Source organism: Tursiops truncatus, chromosome 4 (genome assembly GCF_011762595.2).
Source record: "Tursiops truncatus isolate mTurTru1 chromosome 4, mTurTru1.mat.Y, whole genome shotgun sequence".
In the NCBI taxonomy this organism is placed as follows: Eukaryota; Metazoa; Chordata; class Mammalia; order Artiodactyla; family Delphinidae; genus Tursiops; species Tursiops truncatus.
The window spans coordinates 134,223,757-134,241,941 of NC_047037.1; the positions used below are offsets into that span (position 1 = coordinate 134,223,757).

The 18,185-nt window shown below is 36.8% G+C and overlaps 1 long non-coding RNA gene across 1 annotated transcript; it reads left to right on the forward strand.

Moving 5' to 3' along the window:
* The first annotated feature begins 1,783 nt into the window (after positions 1 to 1,783).
* On the forward strand, positions 1,784 to 16,959 carry LOC109547967 (uncharacterized). Its single transcript, XR_002173977.3, has 4 exons — positions 1,784 to 1,953; positions 8,326 to 8,411; positions 10,174 to 14,434; positions 16,773 to 16,959. It is a non-coding gene; the product is annotated as an uncharacterized lncRNA (long non-coding RNA).
* The last annotated feature ends 1,226 nt before the right edge of the window (positions 16,960 to 18,185 follow it).

The window sequence follows — 18,185 nt, forward strand, 5'->3', positions numbered from 1 at the left end:
ACTCTTCCAACATATTCCAAACATCTCACAAATCAGTTTACAAAAAGCTTACTATTCTGATTGCGTATAAGACAAAATGTGACACCAAGTGCAGGGCATTCTTGAAACAGCAGATGCCTGGGAGGGAGCTCTGTGCCACAGAGTCTGAATTACCTCATACCTCGAGATTAGCAGGCCCTCCAGATCAGGGAGTGGTACCTAAACTTTTTTTTCTTTTTATTAATAAGTCCCTTTAACTCTAGTTCCAGCTTTCGTTCCTCCCTGGCTTTCATAAGGAGTGTCACCAGCGCAGTGACACAATGTTCTGTTTGTTTGCACTAGCAAACACAGGAAGTGTAATGGGGAAAAGGACTGCTAATAAAAATGAGTTCAGACACTTGATATAGATGTGACAAATGCCAAGCCGACTTCCATGTAGGAGATTCTGGTCTCATTTTATGTGAAAATAAGGTAATAAAACAAGGCAAAAGGAGTGATAGGACTCTAATTTCAGCTTTTTAAACAATATAAATACACTGATATCTTATAATAAATATCCCCTACGGTGGGGTCATTTTTTATGTGTTTAAATTTGTGTATGTGTGTGTGTATCCATCTATCTATCTATTATCTATCAGTCTATCTTTTATCTATAAAGTGATAAGTCTTTCTACACATTAATATAGAACTTGGATTTCTCAACAATCTGAGAATACCAAAAAAGGCCTAGTCAGTGCCTACACAGTTATGATAAATAGTATGGTATGATGTGTCCTTAATAGAATTAAAACAGGTATTATTTGATGTTAAATTATTAACCCAAAATTGGAATATCTTAAAAGACATATATCAAATAGTAGGAATTAAAATATGCCTAAAGAAAAAATAAAATTATATACAGAATAGTTATGTGGTAAAAACTTTACCAGTTTATTTTCTTCTCTCTCTCTCTCTCTCTATATATATATATATACATTTATATACATATATATAATATAATAATTTGATATGATATATAATATAGTATAGCACATGTGTATATATAATACATATATTTCATAGATACATATAGAGAAATAGAACTGATATTGTATATATAAGAAATATGTCTTCATATATATATATATATATATATATATATATATATATACACATATATAGAGAGAACAATTCCTTCTCACCCGGAAGGAGTAATGCCATTCTTCATTTAACTACCATACTCATAAGATGATGGAGTTAATAGTCAGAAATGGGTCTAAAAGATCAACAGGATCAAAGGGGAGGAAATATGTACCCTCATGAGAATGCTCAAGAGCTTCTAACATTTAACCAGTCATTTTTCTTGGCAGTCCCATTTTAGGTGAAAATGAAGGAGCAAGGAGAAAAGAAGATGCCAGGATGGAGAATAATAACAGGGCAGAGGCAACAGAAACAAAATGATACATTCTTAAAAGCCATCTGTTTCTGTCACAGTGGCTATTCTCATCCCTCTCCCTTTACCCCACTGATACCCTGATGCCCTGTTTCGTTTTCATTTTTCCAGTTGTGACATGTTCGGTTGGTCTTTGATACCAGGTGGAGAAAGGAGTGCAGCCCAGGCCAGTACAAACTTATTCATAGGACTGTCTCCACTTTCCCATCACCCCCACCAGCCTGCCTTCTAATGGCTCCAGTAATCCGGATTTAAATCACATGCTAAATCCCATGTCCTACTTGATCTTAATGACTAATCTGCTCTTCTGCCAAGAAGAGATGACACTCCTTGTCATCCCTCCAGTTCCTGTGGTCAAAATTAATTAATTCAGGCTTCCCTGGTGGCGCAGTGGTTGAGAGTCCGCCTGCCGAGGCAGGGGACACGGGTTCGTGCCTCGGTCCGAGAAGATCCCACATGCCGTGGAGCGGCTGGGCCCGTGAGCCATGGCCGCTGAGCCTGCACGTCCGGAGCCTGTGCTCCGCAACGGAGAGGCCACAATGGTGAGGCCCGCGTACCGAAAAAAAAAAAGAATTAATTAATTCAACCAATACTTATTAAGCATTACTATGAAGTAGGCAGTGGGCGAGCAACGAAACTCCCCCTGCCTCCTCAGTTCTCTATAAAAATACAGAGAGATCAACTATTCTCCTTTGAACTTAGAATATGTATTCTCCAAGGAGCTGAGCTGACAAAACTGTTTAATGCATTTAAAAATATGCACTTTAAAATTGTTTAATCCATTAAAGTACCTAGCAAGCTTACCGGTTGATAGTAATTTATTTTACCAACATCTATGTAATGAAAAGATTTTATTCTTGGGAAAGAAAATTAATTTATTTTTTATTCTGTCTTCAGACTGGTCTGAAACTATCAGAATTATAGCTTTTGGGTTCGATCACAAAAAGGAAGTTGATTATAGTGAACTCAAATAGCCAAATCAGATTTTTCTGCCAAATAAGTGCAATGGAAACAAGACCTCATCTAAATGTGGAAATCATGATTTCATGCCAGAATTTTAGGGAAATGAAGTTTATGTCTAATGACCATTAATATTAGTAATTATTTACTGCTTCTTTGTTAAAAGTGTACCTGAAAGAACTACTCTAAGATATCTGCCTTTATAGCGTTTTTAAAAAAATTAAAAATAGGTTAAAAAATAGGTTTAAAAAAATTAAAAATAGGTATTGTGTCAAGGTTGTGTTATTTCAGGTAATTATGTTTTCTTCTCCAAACATGTCTTTATCATTCTTTCATATCATATATGTTTTGCACTTTTTAAAATTGAAGTATAGTTAATTAATAATGTTGTGTTAGTTTCAAGTGTACAGCAAAGTGATTCAGTTATACATATATATATTATTTTTCAGATTCTTTTCCATTATAGATTATTATATCATATTTTATAATGCAAAGATATACATCAGCTTTAACCGTATTTTTCTACATTCCCTACTGTGTTAAGGAAAAAGTTGTATAAGCTCACAAAATATGAACATGCTCTACTGCTTGTACTTTTTGTTGTTTGGATGGCTTTGCTTTGTTTTTATTGTTGCCCAGTTGAGTAAATTTAAAACTATCATAATATTTTGTAGAAAACTATTCCTAGATGAATGAAATCTTTCTGAAATCCCCCAAATCTCACATTGGCCAACTTAGACCTACTGGCATGAATAGTACTCAGCTTCCTGCTTCTGACCCACAATTTTATATGTGAAAGTCATTGTCAAAGCTTGCAAGACAAGTCATGTTGAACATTTCCAGATACCAAACCTCCCCTCTGTGATTTCAAACAGTCAACAGCTGCTCAGCCTGTTCTTCCCATCACTGTTCATGACTGCATCAGAAAAAATCCACCTTTAAAAAAATTGTGAAAACTCAGAACAGCAAAGCAACCAGTGGCAACTAAGTGACACTGTGCTGTTATCGACCTCAGCTCATTTTCTTGCGCTCTTGTCCAATGGGACTAAACTCTCTTTACAGCAAGGGATGGTTTCAGCTGACCTGCTATGAATGTCCCAAGTGAGTCACTGCCGTTAACTCCATCAGTGCCATTTGCTGTCCACTTGGACACTTCTGAACAGCTGCTGGGCTCCAGTGCCAACTTCTAACTGGAAATATGGTTGGTCTGACTCAGTTTCAGAAGGGGAAAAGAAGGAGGGGAAGGGAGGGAGAGAAGGAGAGAATAAACTCACATGTCTCCTCTCAAAGAAGACTGACAACTCTGTTTTTTTCCATTGATTATGGTGGAAACACATTTTGAAGAAGTGAGAGTACTAAACCCAGTTTGTCACATTCTCTCTGCATTGTTTCCTATTATTTTATTCATGAAGTTGGGTTGGGGTTTTATATTGAAAGTATGTGCTGATGTGGAAATTTGCAGCCCATACGATATCACCCCATTTCCACTTTTTTTAGACCCATTCATCTTATTTTCCAAATACAAAAGTGAATATTTCCTTTACTCTGAAAATATTTTTCATAGAATTGAAAATCCATTTTGGTTCAATCAACTTTTTTGGAGCATTTGCTAGAACAGGCTTCTGGACTAGACATTAACAAGGATTCTGAGAAATATCAGACATGATCCTTGGATTCAAGAATTTGTAATAAAATGAAGAGAAAAGGTCTGTTTAAATAGATGGTCCAGGAACAATATGAGAGAGTGTGCATAAAAGTGCCAGATGCCTGGTACAGCTACCAGGGTCTGCAAGAACTCAGAGAAGGGCTCTGGGCTGGTGGTTTTAAATCTGGAATGGTGGTAACTGATACTAACAAGTGAAATTAAATTGACTCTATAAACATGGGCTATGTGTCATAGTTGGGCATGAAGCCTAAGTGTTTAAGTTAAAGGCTGAAATATGCTCACATGACCTCAGCATTTCATTTCAGGGGAAGTCTGTGATTTATATGTGCATTGTTGTGTGTACAAGCACATATATACATTTTTCAAAAACTTTTATATTACCAGAGATACCAAGGAGGTGGCTGTGTACTTGTTCTCTTGGGAATATTTATCTACCATCTTGTTGGCAGTGAACAAACAGCTATCCAGGTTTCTGGGGCTTATGAAGAGTTAGAAAATAGATTAATAGGGTAAGAAGAGTTCTTTCATTTTGAAAGCTCCCCCCATCCAACTATTTTCACTTCTTGAAAGGAGATTTCAGACTACAGACAGGTTAATTCTTACTTTCTTTTATGATGATGAGGTAACTATAGACTTAGAGAATTTTCAACACAATTTCAGTGCTTACAAATATTTTCCCTGAGTGGTAAACATAGAAATCTTATTCCATGATCATTGGTACTTTGAGTTAATTTACCTCTCACTATGTTACTCACTCCAATTCATTGAGATTTGGGTTAAGAGAGCTTGTTCTCCAAATGCCAGGACAATGTTTATTTACTAAAAAAGTGAGTATACATAATTAATCTCAAAGTCATTGATGTGACCACAAATTCAATATGGAAAAAAATAAACCTGAAGTTTTAATCCTGAGGAGGTTTGCAAATATTAGAAAATAATAAATCTAAAAGAATGCTTTAATTTGGGACCCTAAAACCAACTAGCAGTTTTTCCTGTAGTTTCCCAATTCATATCTAAGGCTGCTAGAATAATTAATGAACTATTACCAGTTTTTCCTAGGTGCAAAAAGAGAAATCCTGTTTATAATTTAAAAAATCACACTTATCTAGAATTACGTATAATCAAGTCTGTCTTAGACCTTGTCTATGGGCTTGATGGGAACCAAGGAGCTTTTCTTCAAATGGGGAGCCAAGCCAAAAGGGCAGCGGGTCTGAAGAGAACTAAGAGTTATGTGGTGAATAAGTACAATGAATGGGACTACAAGTCAACACATGAGTAATCTTGCTTTAATACTGTGGTACACTGGTAAACCCAGAAAGAGGCAGAGAAATAAGACAGAGAAATAAGGAAGACGAGTTCTATGGAAAAATGGATGAAGACTTAATAATTTATTATATATGTGTGAGGGGATGTTAGAAAATTCCAAAGGGAAGAAAACAATTGAGCTGGGTTCTTAGAATGCCTTTGCTACATGGTTTTGGGCAGAGAGTAAGAACAATATTCATCCAATAAATATTTATTGAAGTGCCTATTATAAACCAGGCATTCTTCTGAATAGTAGAGATACTATAGTGAACCAAACCAAGTCTTTGATATCAAGATCCTTACATTCCAATGTGGAAGACATGTAATAATATATATGTATGTATATATATATATATATGTGTGTGTGTGTGTGTGTGTGTGTGTGTGTGTGTGTGTGTGTGTACACACACAGATCTGTATTACACCGCCAAGTAAACATTATAATGTTTATAATATATTATAATAAGTATCTCATATAATTATAAAATATAATGTCAAATGGCTAAAGAGAAAAATAATGCAGGGTAAGGTGATGTTAACTGCAAGTACGTGGCAGTGTGAAAATGCAGGTGACTTTCATGCATCAGCAAGATTTGATTGTCCTTAGAGCACAGTGTACTTGGTTGGAGTAGGGGTAGGAAAGGGGTGAGAAAATTACCACAGAGGAGGTAAAATGTTCAGATTTCAAGTCTCATATGGTCTTATAAGTCCTGCTAAGAAATTTTGGTTTTCTCTGTAGGCAAATCAGGAGCCATGGAAGAATTCTTAAGCAGCAAAGTGACATGATGTGATCTGTTTTTATATAGATCATGGCAGTATAGAAAGAGGATATGGGGTGAATAACTCCAGAGATAGTTGTCTCAGTTAGGGAGCTAGTTGCTGTGTACTACCAGTTTAGTTGAGAGGATTAAATGCAAGCTACAGTGTATCTTGTAGTCTGAGCTCTAGAGAGAAGGAATTCTAGACCAGATGACCACTGTGAATAGTTAACCCAGTTGTGGTCAGCTTGCCTAGTGGACCAGAATTGAGAGGTTTCTCCCAGCTCCATATTCTGCCTGTCTGGAATTTTTGCTTCTGGTAATAGCAGAGTAGTTTCTGTTGTTCAAACGGTACCACAGTTAACAACTATGCATCCTGGATAAAGTTTTAAAATATCAATTACTGAAGACATTGGAAAGACACAAAAAGAAGGCAGAGACTGGGAGACAGTGGATATTTGGAAGAAGGAAATAGCACTGATAAGTCTTCTGCTTCTTGCAGTTGTTTTGTTGTTTGTTTGTGCCAGATACAAGGTCCCAGTCTGCCAATTAAAACTTGGATAAAAAAGTAATAGTTTTAGAGGCTTGAAGAGCCTGAATACACATTTTGGGGAGACCAAACAAGATAGGAGACAGCCAGAGAATTATATACAAGATTTTGTGTATAAATTCTGTCTACATCTCTGAATGATCCTTGAAATATGCATGTACAGGGCAGACTCCAAGCAGTTCAGCTGAGGCTAAAGGAAGTAAACATAGATTTCAGCTGCTGCCCAACACAGGGATGACAGAATTGAAATTCAGTTCTAACCAAATTAACTTCCACTTATAGCAAAAGAATCAATAATCTTTGGAGGAATATAACAGAATCCAGTGTCTCTGAAACATATTTTTCACAATGTCCAGTATTACTAGACATACAAGGCAAACTTACTAAACATACAAAGAAACAAGAAAACATAACAGAAACCCAAGATAAAAGACTTAATAGAATTTGGCCTCAAAATGACCCAGACATTGGGATTAGCAGACAAGGATTTTAGAGTAAATATCATAACTATGATCCAAAATATGAAGAAAATGTATGTGGAATAAATGAAAAAGTGCTAAATAGAAACTGTAAATAATAACAAAGTAGAACTGAAAACTCCAATACCTGAGAAAAAAATTAACTGGATGGGTTTAACAACTAGGAGATGACACAAGAAAAAGCCAATGATGTTGAAGATAGATCGATACAGTTATAAAGTCTGAAGAACAGGAGGAAAAAAGATTGGCCTGTGGGACAATATCAGAAGTCCAAATATACATGTAATTTGAGTCCTAGAAAGAATAGGGCATAAGAAATATTTGAAGTAGAAATACCTGAAAATTTCCCAAATTTGGTGAGACAATTCCAGATTCAAGAAGATCAGCAAACTCAATCAAGATCCCCCCAAAATCATAGCAAGGCCCATAAAGGTTAATTTAAAGAAAATCAAAGATTACAAAAAGTTCTTAAAGCAGCCAGGGAAAAATGACACATTGTATGTAGTGAAACAACATTATAAATGACTGCTAACTTCTCATCAGAAACTATGGAAGCCAGAAGGCAATGGATCAATTTGTTGAAATGATTGGAAAAAAAAAAACTTTCAAGTTAGAATTCTATATCTAATGAAAAGAATCTTCAAGAATGAAAGCAAACTAAAGCCATTTTTAATTAAATAAAAATTAAGAGAATTTATTGCCAGCAATCTGTACTACAAGATATGCTTTAAGGAGCTCTTCAGACTGAGGGAATTGATACTAGGTATAAATTTCCTCTTTTGAAAAGAATGAAGAACACTAGAAATAGTAAATATGTGGTTAAATAAAAAAGGCTATTTAAAACAAACAATTACAACTTTGTATTATGAGATTTATAAAGCATGTAGGTAATATTTATGACAACTATGGCAAAAAGTATAAGATACATGGACCTACATAAGTGCTAAGTTTGTGTATTTTACATGAAGTGGTATGATATTAATTCTAAGTGGACTGTTAAAATTTAAGAATGTGTACAGCAGTCCTTAGAGCAACAACTGAAAATTAATGCAAAGCGGTGTAGCTACAAAGCCAATACAGACAGTCCCTGACTTATGATGTTTCAAGTTATGATTTTGCAACTTTAGAGTGTTGTGAAAGCAATATGCATTCAGTAGAAACCATTCTTTAAATTTTGAGTGTTTATCTTTTCCCAGGCTAACAATGTGTGGTAGGATACTCCCTTGTGATTCTGGGCATCAGCAGCAAGCCACAGCTCCCAGTCAGCCACGTAATCACATGGGTAAGCAACCAATACACTTACAACCATTCTGTACCCATACAGCCATTCTGTTTTTCACTTTCAGTACAGTATTCATTAAATTATATGATATATTCAACACTTGATTGTAAAATAGGATTTGTGTTAGATGATTTTGCCCAACTGTAGGACATTTAATGTAGGCTAGGCTAAGCTATGATGTTTGGTAGGTTAAGTGTACTAAATGCACTTTCGACATAATATTTTCAACATATGATGAGTTTATCAGGACATAACCCCATTGTAATTCAAGGAAAATCTGTAGATAAATTAAAATCACTTCTAAAAAATATATAGTTAGCCCAAAACAAAACAGGCATAAGGCTTTAATTTCCTTCTCTAGATACACTCCTTGGTGATTTCATTCACTTCCATTGATTGAACTGTCACTGATAAGATGACTTAAAAAATTACAAAAGCTAAACATCTATCACCAGTCCACATCTTTCTCCTAAGATCCAGACAATATGTCTAACACAGAAATAAAAATGAGAAGCCCATCAGCTAGATACAGCCTATTTTTTTTTAAATTCAGGATATTTGGAAACTGGAATTTTTTTATATTACAATCCAAATTTCAAGATCTTCCTGGAAAAAAAAGTGAAAATTTGGAATACAGATCCTGAATTCCTACAACAGCATCATCATAGTAAGCTGCATAGTGGCTGTGTTCTTTAAACTGGACATTTACCATTCCCTACATATTGCATGACTGTTGAATGAAAAAAACAGGTGAATGAATTATATCATTAAATCTGCTGATATGAATACTATAAAGCTTATAATGTAATCTGTGAGGCATTAGCTTTTTTGTCAACCCAGTCACATCAACCTGAACTGAGTTTGCAGTCAACACTTTTCCCAAGGAAGTTCAGTTTAAGTAGGTCTCTCCATTTTGTATCTTTGTGGTTGATTTTCTGAACCTCAGTGCTGACTTTCCGTGTTATCCCTGGTAGATTTCATCATTGGTTTTAGCCTATCATCATGGCCAGTTGAGATATTCTAGAATCCCAATTCTATCATCTACCAGAGTAACTTTCCTTCTCAATTCTGTCCTTTAGAAATCTAACATTATGCCTTCTGCATTTTCCAATTTAAGTGGAACCAATCTTTGGTGACAGCTAAGCTGATGTGTAATTAGTGTCATTTAAAAATGATTCAACCTAGGAACAACTTCTCACAGATGACATTCTATTTTCACCTGAAGCTATATCAAGGTCTAGAGGCATGACTTTATGATTAATATTTTAATTAATGTTTGCATGTTGACCCTAGTAAGCTTTTCTTTTGACACATTTTTCAATGTCAGGAACACAAAGAATTTTAACTGATAGTGGCAGAAAGAGAAAAATAGGTGGAACACGAGGGGGCAGTTGAGGTGTGGGTTGGACTCTGGTTAATGCTCAGAATTAGGCAGCCTCTGTGGAACTGTCTGATCCAAAGTTTCGTTGCTTTTTGCCCCTGGGAATGTGAGAACTGGGAATGGTTTGCAAATATTTTCATAACCCTCCCATCTTCGTCATTATAAAGAGGAGGATTCTTTCAGCTCCCTCTTCTTTTTACTGGCACACATTGAAAGAAAAATGCAAGACAATATACATCTGGGAAACAAAGGTTGCCACATACATATGCAGATTGTTAAACAATATTTGGGAAAATGAATAATTTTGATTTATGTGTGTAAATGTCTTGAATTTATGCCCTTTTATGTTGAGTAACACACTGATTCTCTGTTATGCCTTAGGTTCTGAAACGAGGAAGAAGATACTTCATAATTTAGCAAAAACTGAAGATTTCTCAAGCTAATAATAGATCTATCATTTTGAATCAAAGATTATCTCCTGCAATAGATAGAAGAGTGAAGAGCCAGCCATCCTTTACCTTCAGTTGGTCCAAGAGGCTCTGTGGGTTAGTGTATCGCATCCTTGAAGGAGGGGTGGTGTCCTGGCTTATATAAGAGAAACAAAAAGAAACTGGTTTAGAGGTTTTAGAAATTATGTCTTAGATGTCTAGGAAAATCACCCCAAACAATCAAAACATTATACAACCTTTTTATTGAGATATAAAATCTATCACAGAAACCAGCCACTAAAACTCAAAGCGTGCACCAATCCTTGTGGAGATCTTTTAGGAAAAATATGATCAAGTATGAGATATAACAATAAAACAGCGTGGTGTACTCTTCTCATCTTCAAAAACACTTTACAAACTTTATCTAGTAAATGATCACAACTCATCACTGAGACGGCAGGTGGTGCTATTCATCCCACTCTACAGGTGATAACCCCAGGAAAGGTGAGTGGGCCACCCCAGGACACACAGTGGGTATCAGAGATGACACAATCTTAGAAGTCCAGATATTCTCACTGTGACCAGAGACTATCATGCTTTCAGAAAGCCCTGGTGTCCCAGGTTCCAGTCTTAAGGCCAGCAGACTAGAGATTCAGGAGAGTTGATAATTAAATGAAGTCTGAAGGTGGTCTCAAGAATTTCTGCTTGCTCAGAGAGGCTGGTCTTTTTATCCTATTTAAACCTTCAACTGATTGTACAAGGCCCACCCACATTTTAGAGAGTGATCTCTTTTTTCTTCACCGATTTAAATGCTAATCTCATCCAAAAACACACTTCAAGTTAAAATATAAAATTAACTATCACAGTTACTATTATAAAACGGATAAACAATTCCAAGAGAATAATTACAATTTTTTGAATAAGTTGGTATCACTCATGACCAATTACTTCTTCAGAGTATAAATCAAGTAATGCCTTTTAATAGAGAGAAAGATGGATTATGACCAAAATTATTGTTTTACTACTATGGGTTATGATAAAGAATAGGAATTATGATACAAAACTTGAGATAGTTGTGTCAATCTGTGGAAGCTTCTGGGGAAGATATGAGCCTGCTTGATGCCTTTGTGCAAATGCATTTTTTGACAAATGCTGGCAAGTGGAGAGCAGGCTGAATTTCATCCTTCAACCACAGTACATGAGGTCTGGTTTTGTGTGACCTGTGTATTCCACCATACCATATATGAACTGTACCCTTAGACTGTGTTGTAGTCTAAATCTGGTTACGTTCTAGTGAGGATACAATTTAATGATGCGCCACTTATGTCAGAAAAAAGTTGATTACACTTATCAACAGGCCAAATATAATAAACTAGCATAAGTGAAATCGAATTTGCCTTCTTAAAGTTAGGCAGGAATTTGCCCTATTTTTAAATATGTCCTGGACAGATAAGCCAACTTTCTTAGGAACCTATTGTAGGGTCTTCAACCAAAACACCAAAAAATTATTCCTTGTGTCAAAGCAAAATCACTTACATGGAATTTAAGTAAAGTCATCATTTTATTCTGTTATGAATGCAAGGAAACATTATGCATTTTCTTCTATTATTACAACACAATGAGTTTTAAGAACACGAAGGCTAACAGAAATTTGGGGTTGAGACTTAGAAGTAGACTGTTTTCTTCACTGGACCTAAACAAAATAATTTTACATCCCAACAAGCAGATCAGAAAGCCAGACAATTTGAAACTCACCTAAAAATTTTTCTCACAGCTTTTCATTTCCCTGGTGTCTTTTAGCCTCTTGCCTTTCACAATAAAAATTAGAAAACAACCTATTTTCCCTTTCACAACCACTGCTAAGGTGTGGGCGTGACGAAAGAGAAGAGCCCTGCCAGCCAGTGTCAAACCAGTCCTAGGGATCATATGGTAAACCCTCACTTCTACCCACCAAAACCACCAATAAAAATAATGACAACAGTACCTCCCACTTGGGTACTGCTTTGATTTTCAATAGGATTAATTCACACTCTCTTACTTAAAACTCTTGCATGTTTATTGCCAATAAAATAAAAAAAGCAAGACAAAACACATACACACATAGTGTGAGGTAGTCATCGCATAAGGGGATTGTAGCTAAAGGAAAAGGGAGATTTAGTAATTTGCACATGGTCATATCACAAGTAAGTGACAGATTTGGTTTGGAAACAAGATCCTCTTCCATATCCAACAATCTTTCCAGGTTCTGGAACTTCCATAAGATGGGTGGGATGACTCTGCATCTCCGTCCCCTTCCTGCTTATACATCCTCCTCCATCAAGCCTGCAATTTAGTCCATTTTCCCCTGCCCATCCCCAGATGGAATGGCTTTGCAGAGGAGAAGCACATTGATCGCTTTCTCTTTCTCCAAACCATCCTGAAAGGCTGTGCCACATACACGGAGGCGAGCAGCAAAGTAATCCACTCGCTTTCCCACTCATCATGGTTGGACCTTATCTTCCCTTTTACCCACAGAGGTAGGATTCACAAGAAATATGTAATCCACTTTGGTCCCTAATTTTGTCTCATATACCCATATCTATATATTTCTGTGGTGTCTCATGTTTATTTCATTCAAAGGTAATCTTTTTTCCTCTTTTCTGTTTCTGTTTTTGTTTTGTTTTGTTCTGTTTTTCTGATGTTTCCACAACTTACCTATATAATTTCAGGTTGTTTTTTCAGAATTCCAAGAACTTCCATGGAAAACTGAAGATGTACTCACATTTAACATATAATAATATTACTCAGTTGTTAAAATTGTTGGACCAGTTCTTCTTTTTCACTTTCTACCTCCCCTTTACCCCATTGAAATTCATCTTTTTTGTCTCTGAGCACTTCTAAACAGCTAAAGATCCTTCAGTTCAAAAACTTAATCACTTTGACCAAACATTCCACTAAAGCAGAAGAGATATCAAGTGGGTTGATGTATTTTAAAAGGCCAAAGAAGATCAGTTTAATATTTTTTTCTCTTTTAAACATACTCAGTATGGCCACAGTTTTCTCAAAGAGTCCACAATTTTAATTTAAAAACATGTTTCCTTTTTGGGACAAAAACCACACTAAAATACCGAGACCATTCTCCTGGCTCATCCTCTTTGCACAATATCCTACTTGATACTGTGATGGATTGAAGACCTAACTAAATACCCCCAGTTCATACTGAGTACACACCCTCCAAGCTCCCCAAACCAGTTAGGCATTATGGAGGGAGTTTTGCAATACGAATATTTTCCCAGTTGCTGTCTCTTGGCCACACCCCAGAAACAAATGAAAATGTTCTAGAGTTTTCAGAGTGGTTAAACACAGCTCTGCTTCCAGCCTCTCCTGAGTCAGGCACACATTTGGCCTGAAGCTGTTTTGTTGTTTTGTACAAATGGAAGCCACTCAACTGTTTTACACCTTATTTTAATGTCTAATTATTTCAAAGTGATCTCTGTTTTTATTGACAATAATTACCCATCAAGTTCAAAGGCTCCCCCAATTATGAAACATCTTCTAAGGACTAACTGATTAGTCCAGCTTGTTATTAAACTAGAAGTATATTCTTGACCTGCTTTTAGTGAAGATTTTATTATTGCTTTCCTAATAAGCTTAATCATCCCCTTGAAATCACATTAATATTTTTCTAATCTCTATTATCTCTATTAAGAGGCTATGGGCTCACTCACTATTAGGTAAGCATTTAATGTCTCCTCTAATATGGTTCTAGATCATCTTTTCAATCCCATGTTTAACTCCTTGATTTTCCAGCCTCCCCCTTCCACACCCCAGCCCCCCACTCAAACCCTCTGGTCTAACCAAATAGGTTTATACTTTGATGTCTGGAAATGATATGTACCTGTATCAGTCTCCTTGCCTTTACTCTAGTAGCAATAATGGTTTTCATTGAAAACTTCTTTTCTCTATATTCTTCTTATCCCAGCTCTCCCAGGTCACCATGCCATGCTCACTCTGTACTCAGATCTCAAAAAGCACTGTGGCTTCTCCCACTCACATAGCACTTAGCACATGGCAGTTGCCACTAAGTCCCTTAAAACATTATTTATCTCTAGATTCTGACTCCACTGCTAGATTACAAACTTCAAGAAAGTGGGATTTGCTCTTATACATCACTGTGGCCTCACAATCTAACAAAATAGAAGGACTGGATCTGGAGCCTAAAGAACTGGCAGGTGGTAAGTAGTTAACGCTCTTGCATTATTCAACTTGTCTTCCTTTTGGTCTCAGTTTCTCGTTCATAAATTGGAGAAAATTCTTGTCTATTTACCTGGCAGTAAGCCCTGGTGTCATCCTTGACTCCCCACTACCTCTCCCTCCAAAGTCCAATTCTGCCAGCTTCCCCTCTACAGTACATCTTGGATAAAACCACTTCCCTCCACCTCCAATATGCCCACCTTGGCCCAAGTCCCATCATATGTCCCCTGGATGCTGCAATGGTCACCCTGCTTCCATCCTCCCACACTCGCCTGATGCTTCCTACAATCTCTTTCCATGTGATCTTTTAAAGCTTATGCCAGAGACTGTCCCTGCTCTGCTCAGAAACAGAAGTTGAGTCACAAATGTAGAAAACACACTTGTGGTTACTGGGGGGAAAAGGGGGAAGGGATAAATTGGGAGACTGGGATTGACATATACACACTACTAGATATAAAATAGATAACTAATAAGGACCTACTGTATAGCACAGGGAACTCTACTCAATACCCTGTAATGGTCTATATGGGAAAAGAATCTAAAAAAGAGTGGATATATATATATGTATAACTGACTCACTTTGCTGTACAGCAGATACTAACACAACATTGAAAATCAACTATACTCCAATAAAGAATTTTTAAAAATAAATATTTAGCTTTAAAAACAGTAAATAAATATGCCTTAATTTCGGATTAAAAAAAAAAAGAAAGAAAAAGAACTTGCCAGTGCCCTAGGATCTCACTTGGAATGAAAGGCAAAGTCCTTACCAAGGTGCCTCTCAGCCCATCTCCTCTGCTTTGCTCTGACCTCCACTCCAGCCATTGCCTCCTTCTCGCTCCTAGGACATGCCAAGCGTGCTCCCGCCTCAGAGCTCAGAGCTCACTCTCCCTCTGCCTGGCGTGGCCCTGCTCACATAGCTGCATGGCTCTCTTCCTCACTTCCTTCAGTTCTCTGTGTCTTCAGGCCATTTTGTCAGAGAGGACTTACCAGTGGCCCTATCTTAAAAAGCACCCTCACGCATACACTCGTTCTTTAGTCCCTTACCTTGCTTTACTTCTCTTCAGAGCTTGTATCACCGATGACACGTATTTATGTGTTTATGTATGTAGCTTCTGTCTTTCCTCTACTAGAACGTTAACCTCTTGGGAGCAGATGCCTTGTTTTGTTTACTACTATATCCCCAGGACCTTGAGGGGTACCTGGAACATAGTGGGTAGGTGCTCAATAAATATCCATTAAATAAATGAACAGATGAATAGGTACAGGTGTGTCTACTTGAGACCCTAAAGTTTGAGTCCACGGTTCTCCATCTTGGCTGCCCATTACAATCCAGTGGGGAATTTTAAAGAATGTTGATGTCCAGATCACAACCTAGGCTATTTAAATCAGAATTTCTTGGAGTGGAGCCCAGGTACTGGTACCTTTTAAACACTCCCTAAATGTTTCCAATGTATAAACAAGATTGAAAACCATTGTTCCGTAGCATATAAAATAGTGTTTGTGTTCTAATGGTCTTTGTGTTCCTGGCTAGCTCCTCACTAGCTAAGTATTTTGTACAATTTCAATTACTTAATAAATACTTTTTGAGTGGTGATTTAAGAAATGTCACTTTTAGTGCCTAGAGTAGTTTGTGCTCTGGGAAAATCTCAATACTATTTTGCTTGGTTGGATTTATATCTGTATCTTGCTTAGAAAAAGATGGCTGGAGAGTGGAACCATAAGAATGGAGCAGCTGCTCCCTGCCAGGTACTCTGCCAGTTACCAAACATACAAATCCCATATAATACTCACGTAACCAGGGTAATATTTTTGGTATGGTAAACCAATGTATTTTTTTTTTATTCTTGGCAAATTACTTTGCCCAGTGGCTCCCCCCAGATTGAATCAGAGGCAATTTATTGCTTTAGGTAAAGGTAGGTGGAGTAAACTAGATTCGTTCAGCTCAGATAAGACAACAATCTTGAAAGCTGGGTTTGTAGGGAGAAAAAAGAATTCGATAAATACCCAAAATTTCCCTTTAATAGAAATAAGAAAACTTGCCGGAATGACCAGTAGGTCCTGGAACGTTTTGGTCTCAGGACCCCTTGCACTATGACAAATGAGTGTAACCCCCCACAAAGAGTTTTTGTTTGTTAAGGTCAGCTCTATTAATAGTTATCATATTTGTAAATTAAAATTAAGATGTTTTTCAAATGTTTATTAATTCATTTAAAAATAATAATATTAAACCCATTACATGTTATTAAAGTAAATATTTTATGAAAATAATTATATTGTCTAAAACAAAAAAGTGACTTTTAAAAAACATTTTTGCAGGGCTTCCCTGGTGGCGCAGTGGTTGAGAGTCCACCTGCCAATGCAGGGGACACGGGTTCGTGCCCCAGTCCAGGAAGATCCCACATGCCACGGAGCGGCTGGGTCCGTGAGCCATGGCCGCTGAGCCTGCGCGTCCGGAGCCTGTGCTCCGCAATGGGGGAGACCACAACAGTGAGAGGCCCGCATACCGCCAAAAAAATAAAAAAAAATTTTTGCAAATCTCGTTAATGTCTAGTTTAATGAGACAGTTGTATTTTCATATCTACTTCGGTTTCAATCCATTGTTTTGGTTGAAGGATATAAAGAAAATCCAACTTTACACACATATGTAGCTCAAAAAAGCAAGCGTGTATTATCATAACCATCCCAGGTTATTGTGGAATTTTTCTTTGATACTACACCAGAACCCAACAAGTGGCAGTTTCTTAAAGTTTAGTTGCAGCATGGGATCTGAGACCATATCAGTAAATCTTCGTTCTCTGTTATGGTAAAATCAATTGATTAATCTTGCACTCTGAATAGATCTTTACTCATGAATGCTTTTTCAACATCATGCATTGGTCTTTTGGAAAATATGAATTCACTAAGTTATGCAGATCTTCCAAATGTTGACATATTTCATTACTCAATATTTTAAAAATCACATTTGTTAATATCAGTACCCACTGCATCAGAAATGTCTTTAAGTATTGGGAAGCCAGTTCACAGTGGCGGATATAAGATTTCTAAAATTCTAATTTTCACTTGAAAGCTCAGATTTTATCATTGGCAACAAATGCTCTCACGTGTTCATGAAGTGAGAGGCTCACTTTGTTCATTTTCGAGAAAATGTTGTCCAAATGCCCAGGTCTGAATAGCTATACAATCATTCTTTCAAGTAAAAGTGATGTTCCAAGGAAAAAGAGACCAGTTCAAAATGTTCACAATGTGATGCTGCTCCCTGGGGAAACCACTGTGGTCCAGTAAGTAGCAGCAGTGCTTTCTGCATACTTCCTGTCTGTTCCATAAAATATTAAAAACATGTGTACTCAAGGGTTGAGATTTAATAGCGTTAATACTTTTTATTGCTTCATCAAGGATATTCTTTAGTTAAATTGACATTTTTTTTAGTGTGAGTCGGTGACAGTGAAAAACACGATGAATACTAACAGTGTTCGGTGCCATTGACTTGATTTTTGCTAAAATGCTAGCAATCTTATCCAGGGCGGTTTTTGCAACATTAATGAAAATGTCAATACATTTTTTTAAATAGATCTTTACTGGAGTATAATTGCTTCACAATACCGTGTTAGTTTCTGTTTCACAACAAGGTGAATCAGCCATATGCATACACTTGTCCCCATATCCCTCCCTCTTGAGCCTCCCTCCCACCCTTCCTATCCCACCCCTCTAAGTCATCGCAAAGCACCAAGC